Below are 15,944 nucleotides of genomic sequence, written 5' to 3'. Positions count from 1 at the left end.
CTATCTCCTGCCCTCTCTTTCTTTGCAAAATAAGTTCAAGTACATCTAATCTAATCCATTACCACGGCCTGAATTCTTAGCTTTAGACATCCCAGATTTGATCTCCCTACAGAATGCTGTACAGAACTGGCGAGTTGATTTCTGGACTTGGATACCTCATAGACACTACACATTAATAAAGTTCCAACCCTAAAATCTGGGGTTGCATCTCCCTAGACTGTCTCAAAAAATCATGCCTCTGCTCACCTAGGATGCTGGGAGGGTTTTCTCAATGTGCATCTTCCCGTGTCCTAAATGACCTGTGACCCAGCCCTGTTGGTTCTGTCTCAAATATGTATCTGCAAACACTTCTCTCCATTTCCACAACTACCCACGGCCCCATGTGGAACCACTGGCTCTTTGAAAAAATCCCATAAGTGGCTTTGGCTTTTCGGCTAGGAGGCCTAAGCCTGCTGAGAACTTTCCTGCCCAGGATTCTGTGTGAACAAAAGTGACTGCTGGGAGCTAGGATCCTCTTGGGACCATGCTTGCTAGCGCTGGATGAGCCTCTGGAAGGACGCACGGGACTCTGCAAAGCTGACCTGTCCCACCGAGGTCAAATGGATACCTCTGCACTGGCCCGGGGCCTCCAACTTACATCACCGTCACCAACCATCACCCTTAGCATCCTTGTGAGCCTGCCCAAGGCCCCAACTCAGGGGAGACTCTTGGGAGCCCAGCCTTCATGCTCTGTCCCCCCCAGACTAGAGTGCAGTGGCGTGATCTCAGCTCACTGCATCCTCTGCCTCCTGGGTTCGAGCCATTCTCCTGCCTCAGTGCCACCACGCCTGGCTCGTTTTTTAATTTTTAGTAGACACGAGGTTTCACCCTGTTTCATTGGTTTTCACTGGAGATTCTAGATTCGAGCCACCCCTCATTCTGTGCCACATAATGACTTCTTTTTTTTTTTAACAGCACAATATATCTGCTTTGAGTGGCTTTATATATCGTTATAATTGTGTTATAGATGACGAAAAGGTATTAAACACGGTGCTAATGATAGTAAAAGTGAAAACAAAAGAAAGGCTATCTATTTTGTAGTTAGAATACAGTTGCTCAGTATTTAGAGTTACCTAAATACTTCAGCATTTAAACTCCTCCTAGGAAAAGCTTGCCAATCTGAATAATCCTCCTTTAAACACAATTTTTGATACAGTTAAGTATTTTAAGGATGTGCTCCCTGCAAAATAGCTGAACAGACAATACACTTTAAAAAAAAAAAAACACAAGGATCAACCAGACTTGGGAAAAAAATCTAAAAAAATACAAGTCTTATGAAGAACTGAGTTCTTAAAATATTACGGAGAACATAGCTATCAGAAGAGAAGGCAGTATTGGCAAGTTGATTGTTACATTGGTCAGCAAAAGCTAGCACTATCTTTTTGGACATCTTTCAGGCACTGCAACTACTACTGCAAAATGAGATATAATCCATTAAACAACACATTCACAAATCAAAAAATGTTTTAGTAATATAATGTTTCAGATTTAGAAGCAAATCAAGTGATAAAACTCAACTGCTATAATAATTAACCATAAAGATAACCGTATCTGACAAAAAAGCTTCCACAGAGTTATGACTTCAGAATTATACTTTCTCTTGATATTTATTTTATTTTTTTTTTTTTCTTGAGACAGCGTCTCTCTCTGTCACCCAGGCTGGAGTGCAATGGCGTAATCTTGGCTCACTGCAACCTCCACTTCCCGGGTTCAAGTGATTCTCCTGCCTCAGCCTCCCGAGTATCTGGGACTACAGGTGCCCGACACCATGCCCAGCTAATTTTTATACTTTTAATAAAGGTGGGGTTTCACCATGTTGGCCAGAATAGTCTCGATCTCTTGACCTTGTGATCCGCCCACCTCGGCCTCACAAAGGGCTTGGATGACAGGCATGTGCCACCATGCCTGGCCTTCTCTTGATATTTAAACTTTTAACTCGGTCCAGAAAAATACAGTAAATGTCAACAGTAAGTACGGTGTTGAGGCAGACGTAGGAACAAACTTTGTCATGTGTTATTCAGTTGATAACAATATGACCTGGGTAGTAACTTCTTATATGTCTACTTATACACAAGTACAAAAAAGTAAAACAGAGATACTGCTAAATAAAAGGGTAGACTAAGTTCTTAATAGTAACGCAATAAACTGGAACACTGTCAAAAAGCAGGAACTAGTGAATTTTTTCAGTGTTTTTTTCTATTATCCAATAAGTGGATTATGCTATTCCTTTCCAATTTCCCAAGCACTTTTTGTCCCAATCACCATTTCTGTGTTCGAAGAAAAAGTAACAAATCAAGTAACAAAACTAAACAAATAAACAAAAGACAACTACAGTATCTGCAAAAGTTTAGTAGAACACTGAAACTGTTGAGTATAAGGATCTGGTATTCTATTATCATGAGTTAACTTAAGAGTGTGTTAAAGACATACATTTCATAAGAAAACATGTTAGTTTGAAGTTACTGACCAGTATGTACCATCCCTATTAGTAACCAAATTCATGACAATAAAGAGCTATCCAAAAAGAAAAATTAGTGACTACGAGCACCATCAACAAGACTTTGTCTTTACACTTCACTACCACTTTCCATGCATTATAATGTCCAGGATTGACTCTTATAGCATTTCAAAAACAAGCTAATGCTTTGTCCAATACTTCAGTTAAGACAAACTCATGCTCTAATAGAGTATAGGCATAAGCATAATTTGAATCCACTTGGATAGCTCTCTGGAAGAATTTAATTGCAATATCGTGTTCCCGTTGCAGACTGAAACAGTTCCCTGCAGCACACCAGGCCTCTGGTGAATTTTTATCCATGTATCTTAAGTCTTTTGACAGAACTGAAAGAGCAACATCTTTTTGAAGATGCCAAAGTGTGGTAGAGTATTTCTCTATGGCTTCGATTCTTTAATTCTCAATCCTTCTAACCTCTGAGAATAATTTTTCAGCTTGCATGTACTCTGAAAGTTCAAAATAGGCCTTTCCAATTTGGCACAGTACCCAACCAGTATTGTAGTGGTCAGAAGGTAGATGGCTCAAAATATTGGTAGCTTGTTTGCAGTGGTAACACAAAGGTAAATAACCTTTCCCCCTTTCACGAAGAAGGCTCATCAAGCCTTCTGCTGCTGCTTTTTGTAGATTAGAAGCTGGAATCTGAGGTGTGATTGTGGATATTTTCTCTTCTGAAATGATGGAAGAGTCCAATTTTGTAATTTCCAGGCTATCATTTATGTTAGGTTGAGTTATTCCTACTTTATTAGTTTTACTTTTGTTTTTCTGTTTGGGATTTTAGGTGGAAAGTTCTTTTTTATTTTTTCCTATTCTCCTTGATTGTGGAAATGTCACTAGTCAAGAGTGATGAACTTCTTTGATGCAGTGCATTTGGGGGAGATGCCACAGTGGGGCTCAATACTGAGGTGTTGTACATATTTATGGACCAGAACTTTCTGTTTGTGCAAGAATTGGAGTTACCTCTCGGCTATTTCCACTCTGTGAGAAGACAGACTTTGCTCCTGTTTGGCCAATTCTGGCAACAGACTTATTCGAAAGGGCTCCGGTGGATGGCACATCAATTACAGAAGGTGTATTAGTGTAGTTTTGTAAATAGGATCCATCTCCAGGACTTGGGGTTTCTAATGGCAAAATCCCAAAACTTGGGGTTAATGGACTAACAGTTGCTGGTCCCCCTAATAATAAACTTCGACCAGTTTTTGGTTTATTTTGAACCTGTTTAGATAATATAGAAGTTCCTGTTCCAAGTGGGACAGTATCAGGTGAAATTACAGCTGAATCAGTAGACACTGGGGAATCTGTATTCAAGGAGTACTTTGAATTGGAAGATTCTAAATTCAATCGGTTTAATTCATTTGTGTCCTGGGGTGTTTCCGTAAGAACGGCCTCAGCCTGTCTGTGACACAAACTATGCTTAGGTACTTGTGCAAGAGTTGGGCAGACAGTTGCTACAGTTCTGTAAAGATGTGAATTTAAATGTTTGGTCAGGATCTGGCTTTTCACCTATTTCACATAATGATTCAAAGGGATACCAGAGGAAAAGCTTTAAACTAAGGCTCTTTTGTTAGCACTCTGATCCTCTGGCAAGCTGATTTGTCTTGTGATATACATGTCCCAATAATGGAAAGGGAAAGCAAGCTGAATCACCAAACTCAGTAACATATGAGTAACAATACCATCATGGCTTTTCTGCCTATTAAATACTCCACTTGATAAGATTCGTTCCCCTTCTGCAAGCTTGCTGAGATCAACACAACATTTTGCAAGCAGGTATTTGCATTGCGGTGTAAGACAACTGTGTCCTTTCAAGAGTCTATATGCTTTATAGACCTTTCCTGGGCGGTAACAATAGGTCCCCAGTAAACCAAGGCTTCTTCTGAGTGTACTTCTGCATAAACGCGTTCTGCGAGGAAAACCGCATCTCGGTAAGCATAGTGGTTTAGTGCTTGCCATATAGCAGCCTGGACGGGTTCCTGCAGCACCGTCATCCTGGAGGCTCAGGCCCACTTTCTGCAGTGCCTCAGGCACCGCCCTACCACTCTCCCACCGATAGCGGCTCCGGTCTGGCCAGCCTCGGCTCATTTAAACTCAACAGTAACCAGGGGATGGGGGAGGCCGAGCCAGAATGACTTTTTTACTCTGCCGACTCTGGAAAACCTGGTCCCTTGTGATCCATTTCAAAGCGAGAGTCACCTCATGTTTGGAAAACAGATCCGCTCCCAAGTTCAGTGGAGGGATGTGGCATGTAGGACGAAGGACTCTCTTCCTTCTGATTCGGTCTGCACAGTGGATTCTAGGGTTGGAGCTCTCTCTGTGCAGACAGCTGACTCCCTCTACCTTGAGTTCCATCGGCCCCACCCTGGAACACGGGCCTTGGCAGATTCTGGCACTTCCTGGCCCTCAAGTCGCTGTCAGAAACCCCATCTTGTGCTCGGATGCCCCAAATGACTGGCTCACGCCTCTCTGGAAACATTTGAAATCTCTTCTCTACGCGTGGCCACCTAAAACCACAGGAGCTCGGGACACATGGCCGCCATCCACCTCACTGTTTTCGGGAGAGAATGCTGAGTGTCTCTTACCGACTCTCTCTTGACTTGAGTTCTTCATTGGTGTGTGGTTAAGAAGTAGTGAGACCAGATGTATTAACTCAGGCCAGATGCTGGTGGCTCACACCTGTAACTCCAACATTTTGGGAGGTCGAGGACGTAGAATCCCTTGAGGAATTGCCTAACCCTGGGGAGGTTGAGGCTGCAGTGAGTGAGCCATAATGGTGTCACTGCACTCCAGTCTGGGCGAAAGACAGAGTGAGGCACTGTCACAGGCAGGCACGCAGGCAGGCAGGCAGGTAGGCATGCAGGCAGAAAGACAACAGCTGTATTATGTTCTTCTCAGGGTAGGAAGCACAAATAACAGAATACAGCCCTTAATATTTTTTTTGGGGGGGGCAGAGTTTCACTCTTGTTGCCCATGATGGAGTGCAATGGCACCATCTCAGCTCACCGCAACCTCCACCTCCCGTTTTCAAGCGATTCTCCTGCCTCAGCCTCCTGAGTAGCTGGGATTACAGGCATGGGACACCACACCCAGCTAATTTTGTATTGTTAGTAGAGACGGCATTTCTCCATGTGGGTCAGACTGGTCTCGAACTGGCCATCTCAGGTGATCTACCCACCTTGGCCTCCCAAAGTGCTGGGATGATGGGCGTGAGCCATTGCACCTGGCCAGCTACGTTTTTTTTTTTTTTTTAATTTTCAATTGTAATCTATTTATTATTATTTTTTCTTTTTTTTTTTTTTTTTGAGACAGAGTGGAGTCTCACTCTGTCTCCCAGGCTGGAGTGTGGTGGCGCAATCTCGGCTCACTGCAAGCTCTGCCTCCCGGGTTCACGCCATTCTCCTCCTTAGCCTCTCCAAGTAGCTGGGACTACAGGCGCCCGTCACCACGCCCGGCTAATTTTTTTTGTATTTTTAGTAGAGACGGGGTTTCACCGTGGTCTCGATCTCCTGACCTCGTGATCCGCCCGCTTCGGCCTCCCAAAGTGCTGGGATTACAAGCGTGAGCCACCGCGCCCGGCCCTATTTATTATTATTATTATTCTTTTTTGAGATGGAGTCTCACTCTGTTGCCCAGACTGGAATGAAGTGGCGTGATGTCGGCTCACTGCAAGATCTGCCTCCCAGGTTCACGCCATTTTACTTTCTCAGCCTCCCAGGTAGCTGGGACTACAGGCACCCTCCACCTTGCCTGGCTAATTTTTTGTATTTTGAGTAGAGACAGGGTTTCACTGTCGTAGCCAGGATGGTCTCTAGCTCCTGACCCCAGTGATCCGCACGCCTCGGCCTCCCAAAGTGCTGGGATTACAGGCGTGAGCCACTGTGCTGGGCCTATTTATCTATTTATTAACTTTGAGTCCAAGTTATGAAACCAGGTAGTTTTTGTATTTTTTTTAGAAACTAGGTTTCACCACGTTGCCAAGGCTTGGATCCAGGGATCCACCTTCCCACACCTCCCAAAGTGTGGGGATGACAGGCGTGAGCCTACCGTGCCTGGCTCCCCCCGCCCCCAGCTTATCCCCCAGGTGCCCGAGGCCTAGCGGTGGTGTGTCGTTCCCACCCCCAGCACCCCCTCCTCCAGTCGCTGCCGCGGTGTCCGCGAGTGTGTCCTGAGGGAGCTCGTTGGTGTGGGGGGGTTGAGGCGGTTGAGTAAGACGCGCCCCTCCCATGCGGGGAAGGGCGCTGCCTGGTCTGGCCAACGCAGGTCCCACGCTCCCCTCTGGCTGGTGCGCTTTGGCCCTGTGAGCGACCCCGGTGGGCTTGGGCAGGTGACGTGTGCGCCGGCCGGCCGCCGAGGGGCTACCGTTCTGCCTCCATCCGGTTGTGTGTGGGTTTACTTGGATTGGAGGTGCTTTGCCTGGGAGAAAGGAGGCGGTGGACGGGTGGGGGGGCCTTGGGGGATTGTGTGCATGCTCACTGGCCAGGACCCCCCGCCCAGACCGCAAAGGCTCAAGGTTGCCGCAGGCAGATTTTTCCTCGTACCGCAGGCCCCCTCCCTTCCCCAGGCGTCGCTGAGCACCTCTGCAGGCCCGACGAGGGGCGACTGGCGGGTGGGGAGTGTGACACACCCTCAGTGAGAAAGCCTTCTCTAGCGATCCGAGAGGTGTGCTTTTGGGGTACAGGATCCCCCGGCCTGGCATGTCTCTCTGCGTTAGGTAGCGCTGCCATAGTGACTCACTTCCAGAGGACACTCCTCCGCTTCCCCCTTGACGGGGTGAGGGGAGAGAGCGAGGGTTCCGCCGGCCTCCGCGGTGGGGGCCGAGGGTGGCTCGTAGCCTACTGTGTGGCCTGTGCCTCCCTCTTCCGAGTAGGGGAAGGATCCAGCCAGGCCGGGCCAGAGTCCTAGCGGTTGGGAGGCTGGGCGAGCGGTAGGTGTGCCCTGCGTTCCGTCCAGCGCGTGACCCACTCTGATGTGAGCCAGCTCTCCGCCCGCTCACCTGCGGAGCAGTGAGCGGTGCAGACGACTGCATTTGCGTGGCACGGGGTTGGGCCACCTGGCCTTGGGAAGCATCCCACGGGGGCGTGCGCTGGTCTCCTGGAGCCTGACCGGGTCAGAGGATGGATGAGAAATGAGCAAGGTGGCCCTGGCATTGGGTTTGTGGCTGAGGTCGCTTCGGAGTCCTGATGGCGGAACCCAGGGCTCGTGAGGTGGGGCTCGTTGGGTGTCGAGGGCCGTCTGGTGTCCTAGGCAGGGTGCCGCAGGACCTTCCTCCTGTCTGTGGCGGTGGGATCACGTGGCCTTGTTTTCCTACTGGCCCGGCCGTGCCTGAGGTTTCTCCCCGAGCCGCCCCTCTGTGTGCTCCCGGGTGCCCTTGTCTTTGCGTTCCCTGGCCTTTCCTGTCTGTGCCGCCTTCCCCACCCGCGGATCCTCTCTCCCCGAGTGGCTCACTGGCTTACGCTGTGATGGCCCCGTCTGGGACCAAACCAGACTCCACCTTGTGGGGAGCTGCCACTTACGTGGCCCATTGTCCATGTCCCCGGGTGCGCGCCTTTGGGACCAGGTTGGCGGCGCCCCACGTGGGCTGGTGGGCACCCGAGGGTTTGGGGTTGGCCTGCAGCGAGCGCAGGGAAGAGGGTTCTGGAGGCTGGCCGGGATGGTGGCGGCGGTGGGGCCGCCTTTGTGCTCGGAGGCCATTGGCGGTGAGACCCCAGGCACTGCCGTCCACCTCTCATTCGCTGCCCAAAAGTCGGGGGTGCCCCGCACCCACTGTGCACGCGTGGCCGCCAGTCCCTCGTGGCTGCCGGGCCTGAGTCCGGCAGTCCGCCTCCTCGCATGCGGGTGTGAAGTGTTGGGGGTGGTGATCCCGTCGGGGGTTGGATGGGGTGTCCGATTCGCGGCCGTACCAAACCCCTCCCACTACCATGCGCTCACTCTCTCCCTCCCAAATGCTCCGTCTCCCACCCGGCTGCACCCATCCTTGTGTCAGGGACGCTGGGCCCATCCTCAGGAGGCACCAGCCTCGAGGCCTCACCGTGCTCTACCTAGCTGGTTGATCCTGCCAGTAGCCTATGCTTGTCTCAAAGATTAAGCCATGCATGTCTAAGTAGGCATGGCCGGTACAGTGAAACTGCAAATGGCTCATTAAATCAGTTATGGCTCCTTTGGTCACTGCCTCCTCTCCTACTTGGATAACTGTGGTAATTCCAGGACTAATACATGCCGATGAGCGCTGACCTCCTTCGCGGAGGGATGCGTGCATTTATCAGATGAAACCAACCAGGTCAGCCCATCTTCTGGCCCTGGCAGGGGTGGGAGGGGGGCGTGCCAGCTGCTTTGGTGACTCTAGATAACCTCCGGCTGATCGCACGCCCCCCGTGGCAGTGACAACCCATTAGAACGTTTGCCCCATCAACGTTTGATGATAGTCGCCATGCCTACCATGGTGACCACGGGTGACGGGGAATCAGGGCTCGATTCTGGAGAGGGAGCCTGAAAAACGGCTACCACATCCAAGGAGGGCAGCAGGCGCACAAATTACCCACTCCTGACCTGGGGAGGTAGTGATGAGAAATAACAATACAGGACTCTTTCGAGGCCCTGTAATTGGAATGAGTCCGCTTTAAATCCTTCAGTGAGGATCCATTGGAGGGCAAGTCTGGTGCCAGCAGCTGCACTAATTCCAGCTCAAATAGCATATATTAAAGTTGCTGCAGTTAAAAAGCTCCTAGTTGGAGTTGGGTGCCCCCTCGATGCTCTTAGCTGAGTGTCTCGCAGGCCCGAAGCATTTACTTTGAAAAAATTAGAGTGTTCAGGCCGGGCGCAGTGGCTCACGCCTGTAATCTCAGCACTTTGGGAGGCCGAGGCAGGCGGATCACGAGGTCAGGTGATCGAGACCATCCTGGCTAACACGGTGAAACCCCGTCTCTACTAAAAATACAAAAAAAGTTAGCCAGGCAAGGTGGTGGGCGCCTGGAGTCCCAGCTACTTGGGAGGCTGAGGCAGAAGAATGGCGTGAACCCTGGGGGGTGGAGCCTGCAGTGAGCCGAGATCATGCCACTGCACTCCAGCCTGGGCGACAGCAAGAATCCGTCTCAAAAAAAAAAAAAAAAAAAAGAAAAAATTAGAGTGTTCAAAGGAGGCCCGAGCCACCTGGATACCACAGCTAGGAATAATGGAATAGGACTGTAGTTCTATTTTGTTGGTTTTCAGAAATGAGGGCATGATTAAGAGGAATGGCTGGGGGCATTCATATTGCACCAGTAGAGGTGAAATTCTTGTACTGCCGCAGGACAGACCAGAGTGAAAGCATTTGCTAAGAATGTTTTCATTAATCAAGAACGAAAGTTGGGTGAATTGGGCCCATGGGGGAGTCTGTTTGGGTGGGGCCTGGCCCCTCCCTGGCCTCCCCCACGGACTCCACCCCCCCAGCCGGCTGGGGCTGCACTGCACTAGCATGTAGCCACTGACACCGTTGGGGGCTTTACCCGATGGCTATCATGCCATCACGTGCATGCTGCGTGTGTGGCGTGTGCCCCATGCCATAGGGGCAGTAACTCCTGGGTGCCCATGGGGTGGTGTCTGTGTTCACTCCCCATGGTCGGCACCACCTCCCTGTGTTGTGAAACCTTCCGACCCCTCTCTGGAGTCTCATTCCATTGCTATCTGACTGGCCGGCCTGAGGTAACCCCTCTGGGGTTGTGCTATGCCAAGAGGGCCTCCCGGTGTTGGGAGCACCCTCGCCAAATCGACATTGTATGACCTTTAGCTGTGGATCACTCAGCTCCTGCATCACTGAAGAATGCAGCTAGCTGTGAGAATTAATGTGAATTGCAGGACACATTGATCATCGACCCTTCCAATGCACTTGCGGCCTGAGTTCCTCCCAGGGCTATGCCTGTCTGAGCGTCGCTTGCCAATCAATAGCCCCTGGAGGTGCCTCTGGGCTCCTCAGGGTGCATGGCTGGGGGTTCCCTGGCAGGGCCCACCGGGGCCCTCCATCCCCCCAAGTGCAGACTGGTGACGTCCACCATCCTCTTCTGCCATGCCCACCCCTTCCCCCTCCACCCGCAGGCCCTGTGTGGTCATGCATTGGGTGGTGTGGGGAAGAGGGGCTCCTGGCTCTGAGGAAGAGAGAGAGGGTGGTGCAGCCACCCAAAAAAACAGAGGGAAGAGAGCTGGCTGGGTCCAAGTTCCCGTGGCCACCACCGCGGTCCGGGTTCCTCCCTCGGGGGCTCCCTCGTGCCTCACGCAGCTCGTGGTGCAGGGTTCATTGGCCCTGGTGGGGTGTAAGTCCCCATGCTGTCATCATCATCATGTGTCATCGATGGTGGGGGCTTGTTGTGGGGGGAGGAAGGCAAGTAGGAAGGGTCCACCAGGGAGAGGGTGTGGGAGTGTGTCCTGGTCACCATGGTTTTCCTTCCGCCCCTGGTGGAAGCCAGACGTCTGGCTGACCGCTGCTCCAGCACCCCTCCTCTCCAACACCCCTCCGAGTCACCGTCCTCCTCGCCTGCCCGCCCCCCGCCCGCCCGGCTCATGTTGTGGCATGTCCGGGGCCGGAAGCCCGCCCAGTGGCCCATCTGGCAGCACTCGTTGCCATGGTCCTGGGGTTCACGTGCCCCTGGCAGTGACCCGCTGGATGCTGCAGTGTTGTCCGCCATCACGTGTCCGCCTCCACTCGCAGCCACGTGGTGCCTGGGGCCCTGTCCAGGGCTTCCATGTTGGGGCTGGGTGGTGCCGCTGCGTCCTTGGACCCATCCCCCACCTCCATTTAGTTTGTAGGCAATCCCATGTAACTTAGCAAAGCTAGCAAGTCCCTAGACATGGCACAGCCACTGTAGGGGTGGCCTCCCAGTAGCATCGTTAACATCAATTGTAATTGGTAGGCAATCACTTAGTTTCACATTTCATTACCCGAGTTATACAAATGTGTAAAAAAATAGTTTTAATAAAAGGGAGTAAAGGATAATATGAGTAATATTCACAATCTCTAGTTGGAAGAGGTAGTGTTTTCTCAGAAATGATGCATTCCTGGAGCAAGGTCATTTTGTGTTTGGTTCATTAAATATCTATCTCCATTTTGACAAACCACTGGAAAAGCCCAGCTTCACAAGGACTCTCCATGAGAATGATCACACAAAAGAACACCCATAACACAAAATCAAAACAAGGGTGGTCCAGGATTCACATTAAAGACTCATTACCAAGTTTTTCTAGAAGAGATAAAGAACACAAAGTTACTTTTATGTGATGGAAAACAGAGAGAAAGAGTAAATGGAACAATAAGTGTTAGGAAACAACAGTGAAAACCAAGCTGTGGAAAAAAAATGAATGGAATTGTTTTGTTTGGTATTGATTTCCTATCCTGATATCAGAAAGTATGAGAAAGAACAAAGTGCATTTTTTTGAGACAAATAAAACATAAAACGAATGTTAAAGACTATTTTACAGTGCTAACAAAACTATCTGTGACTTGTTTCTTCCTTTAAAAATACGATTTTGTACAGTTACATTTATATAAATTATTGAAATAAAATTGTAAAGATGGAGAACAGACTGTGGGGTTGCCAAGGGGAAGGGGTGGAGGAAAACATGTCAGAGTGTCCGCAAAGATTGCAAGTTGGAGCCTGGTGGTGAAGCTACAGTTGTGTATCTTGACTATCAAAGTGGTAGTTACAGAGATCTACACCACATAAAAATGCACAGAACATATGCACACACATACACACATATGAAGACGAATGCATAGAAAACGGTTGTGATCTGAGTAAGCTTTCTGAATTGTACCTATGTCAGTTTCCATGTTTTGATAATGCTCTATGGCTATGCGAGATGTCACCACTGGAATTAGTGAAGAGTACCTAAGACATCCCTGTATCTTTTGCAACTTCCTGTGAATCTATAATTATTTCAAAAGAAACTTGAAAGTCATAGCAGACTTTCACTTCAAAGAGGAAAAAAACTGAAGATTAATGAAATTGTTGAAGGACGTCAAATACTCAATAGTCTGTATGAGAGCTGTATTCTATCCACTCACAGCACAGCTGTCATTTAGGTTTTTCCTGACTTGCCCTGGAGGACTTGAGCTCCTCTTGGACTGCCAAGGCCGATAGTGTTTGTTTATTACTAACTTTGTACTGGACATCCCAAAAATGAAAAGTGATTGAATAATCATTTATAATGACAACTTGTACTTTTACTTATAAAGAAACAATAGTGGTAACGAATTTAAATATTTAGGGTAAAGAATAGGATCTTTGTAAGACAATACTGGCAAAATTTAAAAAAGAAAAAATAAGGAATCAGAAACATAAGTAGTTCAGTATTGCGGAAAAATTCTGGATCTGAGAAGTAAAAGAACAGAGATTGTATTGCGTCTCTGCTCCAAACCTGATGAATCACCTTAGGTGTGTTGTGTTTCTGTACCAAAGCTTCTGAATCACCTTAGGCAATGCATGCCCTTTCCCTGAATCTGTTTTCTTTTCTACAAAATAAAGTGACTAGATCATCTCCAAGGTCCCCCAAATATTCACATTTTAGTCTCTACAGGAACTTCATTTGAATTCCTAATTTCAGTGTGGATAATACATGTGTGCTGCACCCCAAACGGTGTGTCTAAATGCTCATGTTGGTCCTAAAACTAATTATGATCAGTTTGGAAATTCTGTTGTTGTAGAATCTGCAAAGGGATGTTTGTGAGTGCTTTGAGGCCATGGTGAAAAAGGAAATACCTTCACATAAAAACTGTAAAGAAGGTTTCTAAGAAACTGCTTTGTGATGTGTGCATTCAACTAACAGAGTTAAACGTTTTATTCCTTTGATCAGTCTGGAAACTCTGTTCTTGTAAAATCTGCAGTGATATTGTTTGGAAACATTCTTTTTGAAATATCTACAAGTGGACATTTGGAGTACTTTTAGGCCTACAGTGGAAAAGGAAATATTTTCACATAAAAACTAGACAGAAGCATTTTGAGAAACTACTTTGTGATGTATGCATTCGTCACCCAGAGTTGAATCTTTCTTTTCATTGAGCAGTTTTGAAATACTCTTTTTGTAGAATCTGCAAGTGGACACTTGGAGCGCTTTGAGGCCTACGGTGGAAAATGAAATATCTTCACATAAAAACGACAGAGAAGATTTCTGAGAAAATACTTGTGATGTGGGCACTTATCTCACAGAGTTGAACGTTTCTTTTGATTGAGCAGTTTTGAAATACTCTTTTAGAAGAATCTGCAAGTGGGCATTTAGAGCTCTTTACGGCCTATCATGGAAAAGGAAATATCTTCACGTAAAAACTAGACAGAAGCATTCTGAGAAACTCCTTTGTGATGTGTGCACTCATCACCCAGAGTTGAACCTTTCTTTTGATGGAGCAGTTTTGAAACACTCTTTTTGTAGAATCTGCAACTGGACAGTTGGAACTCTTTGAGGCTTATAGTGGAAAATAAAATATCTTCACATAAAAATGAGACAGAATAATTGTGAGAAACTTCTTTGTGTTGTGTGCATTTATCTGAAAGAGTTGAACCTTTCTTTTGATTGAGCAGTTTTGAAACACTCTTTTTTTAGAATCTGCAATTGGATATTTTGAGTTCTAAGGTGGAAAAGGAAATATCTTCACATAAAATCTAGAGAGAAGCATTCTGAGAAACTTCTTTGTGATGTGTGCATTCAACTCACAGAGTTAAACCTTTCCTTTGACTGAGCAGTTTTGAAACACTCTCTTTGTAGAATCTGCAAGTGGACATTTGCACAAGTTTGAGGACTATGGTGGAAAAGAAAATATCTTCACATAAAATGTAGACAGAATCATTCCGAGTAACTTCTTTGTGATGTGTGCATTCATCTCCCAGAGTTGAACCTTTCCTTTGATTGAGCAGTTTTGAAACACTCTTTTTGTACAATCTGCAAGTGGACATTTTGAGTGCTTTGAGTCCTTTGGTGGAAAAGGAAATATCAGAAATCTTCTATGTACTCTTTAAGTGAAAGTATTTCTTTTTCACCATAGGCCTCAAATCACCTGCATATATCCCTTTGCAGATTTTACAAAAAGACTATTTCCAAACTGCTGATTCAAAAGAAAGCTTCAAATGTGTGAGATGAATGCACACATCACAAAGAAGTTTCTCTGAAATCGTCTGTCTAATTTTTTTTGAAGGTATTTCCTTTTTCACAATGGGCCTCAAAGCACAAACAAATGTCCCTTCAAAGATTCTTCCAAAGGCTGTTTAAAAATTGCTCAATCAGAGCAATGGCTTAACTCAGTGAAACGAATATACACACCACAAAGAAGATTATCTGAAATTTTCTGTCTAGTTTTTATGTGAAGATATTTCCTTTCTCACCATAAGCCTCAAGGTGTTCACAATTATCACTTTGCTGATTCCACAAAAAACTGTTTCTGAACTTCTCAATCCAAAGAAAGATTCAACTCTGGGAGATGAATGCACACATCATAAAGATGTTTCTCAGAAAGCTTCTGTCTAGATTTTATTTGTGGATATTTCCTTTTTCATCATAGGCCTTAAAATACTCAAAAATATCCCTTTGCAGACTCTCCAAAAACCTGTTTCCAAACTGCTCAATTAAAAGAAAGGTTCACCTCTGTGATATGAATGCACACATCAAAAGAAGTTTCACAGGAAACTTCTGTTGAGTTTTTATGTGAAGATATTTCCTTTTTAATCATAGGCCTCAAAGGGCTCACAAATATCCCATTGTGGATTCTACAAAAAGACTGTTACTATACTGCTCAATCAAAAGAGATGTTCAACTCTGTGAGTTGAATGCACTCATCACAAAGAAGTTTCTCAGAATGCTTCTGTCTAGTTTTTATGTGAAGATATTTTGTTTTTCACCATAGGCCTTAAACTGCTCCCAAATATCCCTCTGCAGATACTACAAAAAGACTGCTTGAAAACTGCTCAATCAATAGAAACGTTCAACTCTGTGAGATGAATGCACACATCACAAAGAAGTTTCTCAGAATGCTTTTGTCTAGTATTTATGTGAAGATATTTCCTTTTTCACCACAGGCCTCAAAGTGCTCCAAATATCCATTTGCAGATTCTACAAAAAGTCTGTTTCCAAACAGCTACATGAAAAGAAAGGTTCAACTCTGTGAGATAAATGCACACATGAAAAAGAAGTTTCTCAGAATGCTTCTGTCTAGTTTTATCTGACATATTTCTTTTTCACCATAGGTCTCAAACCATTCAGATATATCCCTTTGCATATTGTACAAAAGAATGTTTCCAAACTGTCAAATGAAAAGAAAGGTTCAACTCTGTGAGACGAATGCAAACATCTCAAAGAGTTTTCTCAAATATCTTCTGTCTAGTTTTTATGGGAAGATATTTCCTTTTTCACCATTGGCCTCAGACCATTCATAAATATCTCTTTG

General features: G+C 46.6%; 2 pseudogenes; one reads left to right on the top strand and one right to left on the bottom strand.

Annotated features, from left to right (window-relative positions):
* Positions 1-2,610: 2,610 nt before the first annotated feature.
* Positions 2,611-4,572, bottom strand: LOC116464394 (cell division cycle protein 27 homolog; annotated as a pseudogene).
* Positions 4,573-10,301: 5,729 nt separating this feature from the next.
* Positions 10,302-10,453, top strand: LOC116464395 (5.8S ribosomal RNA; annotated as a pseudogene).
* Positions 10,454-15,944: the final 5,491 nt, after the last annotated feature.

This window comes from Hylobates moloch, unplaced genomic scaffold (assembly GCF_009828535.3).
Source record: "Hylobates moloch isolate HMO894 unplaced genomic scaffold, HMol_V3 SCAFFOLD_591, whole genome shotgun sequence".
In the NCBI taxonomy this organism is placed as follows: domain Eukaryota; kingdom Metazoa; phylum Chordata; class Mammalia; order Primates; family Hylobatidae; genus Hylobates; species Hylobates moloch.
Note: the sequence above shows the minus strand (reverse complement) of the source record. Positions and strands in the feature narration are given on the sequence as shown.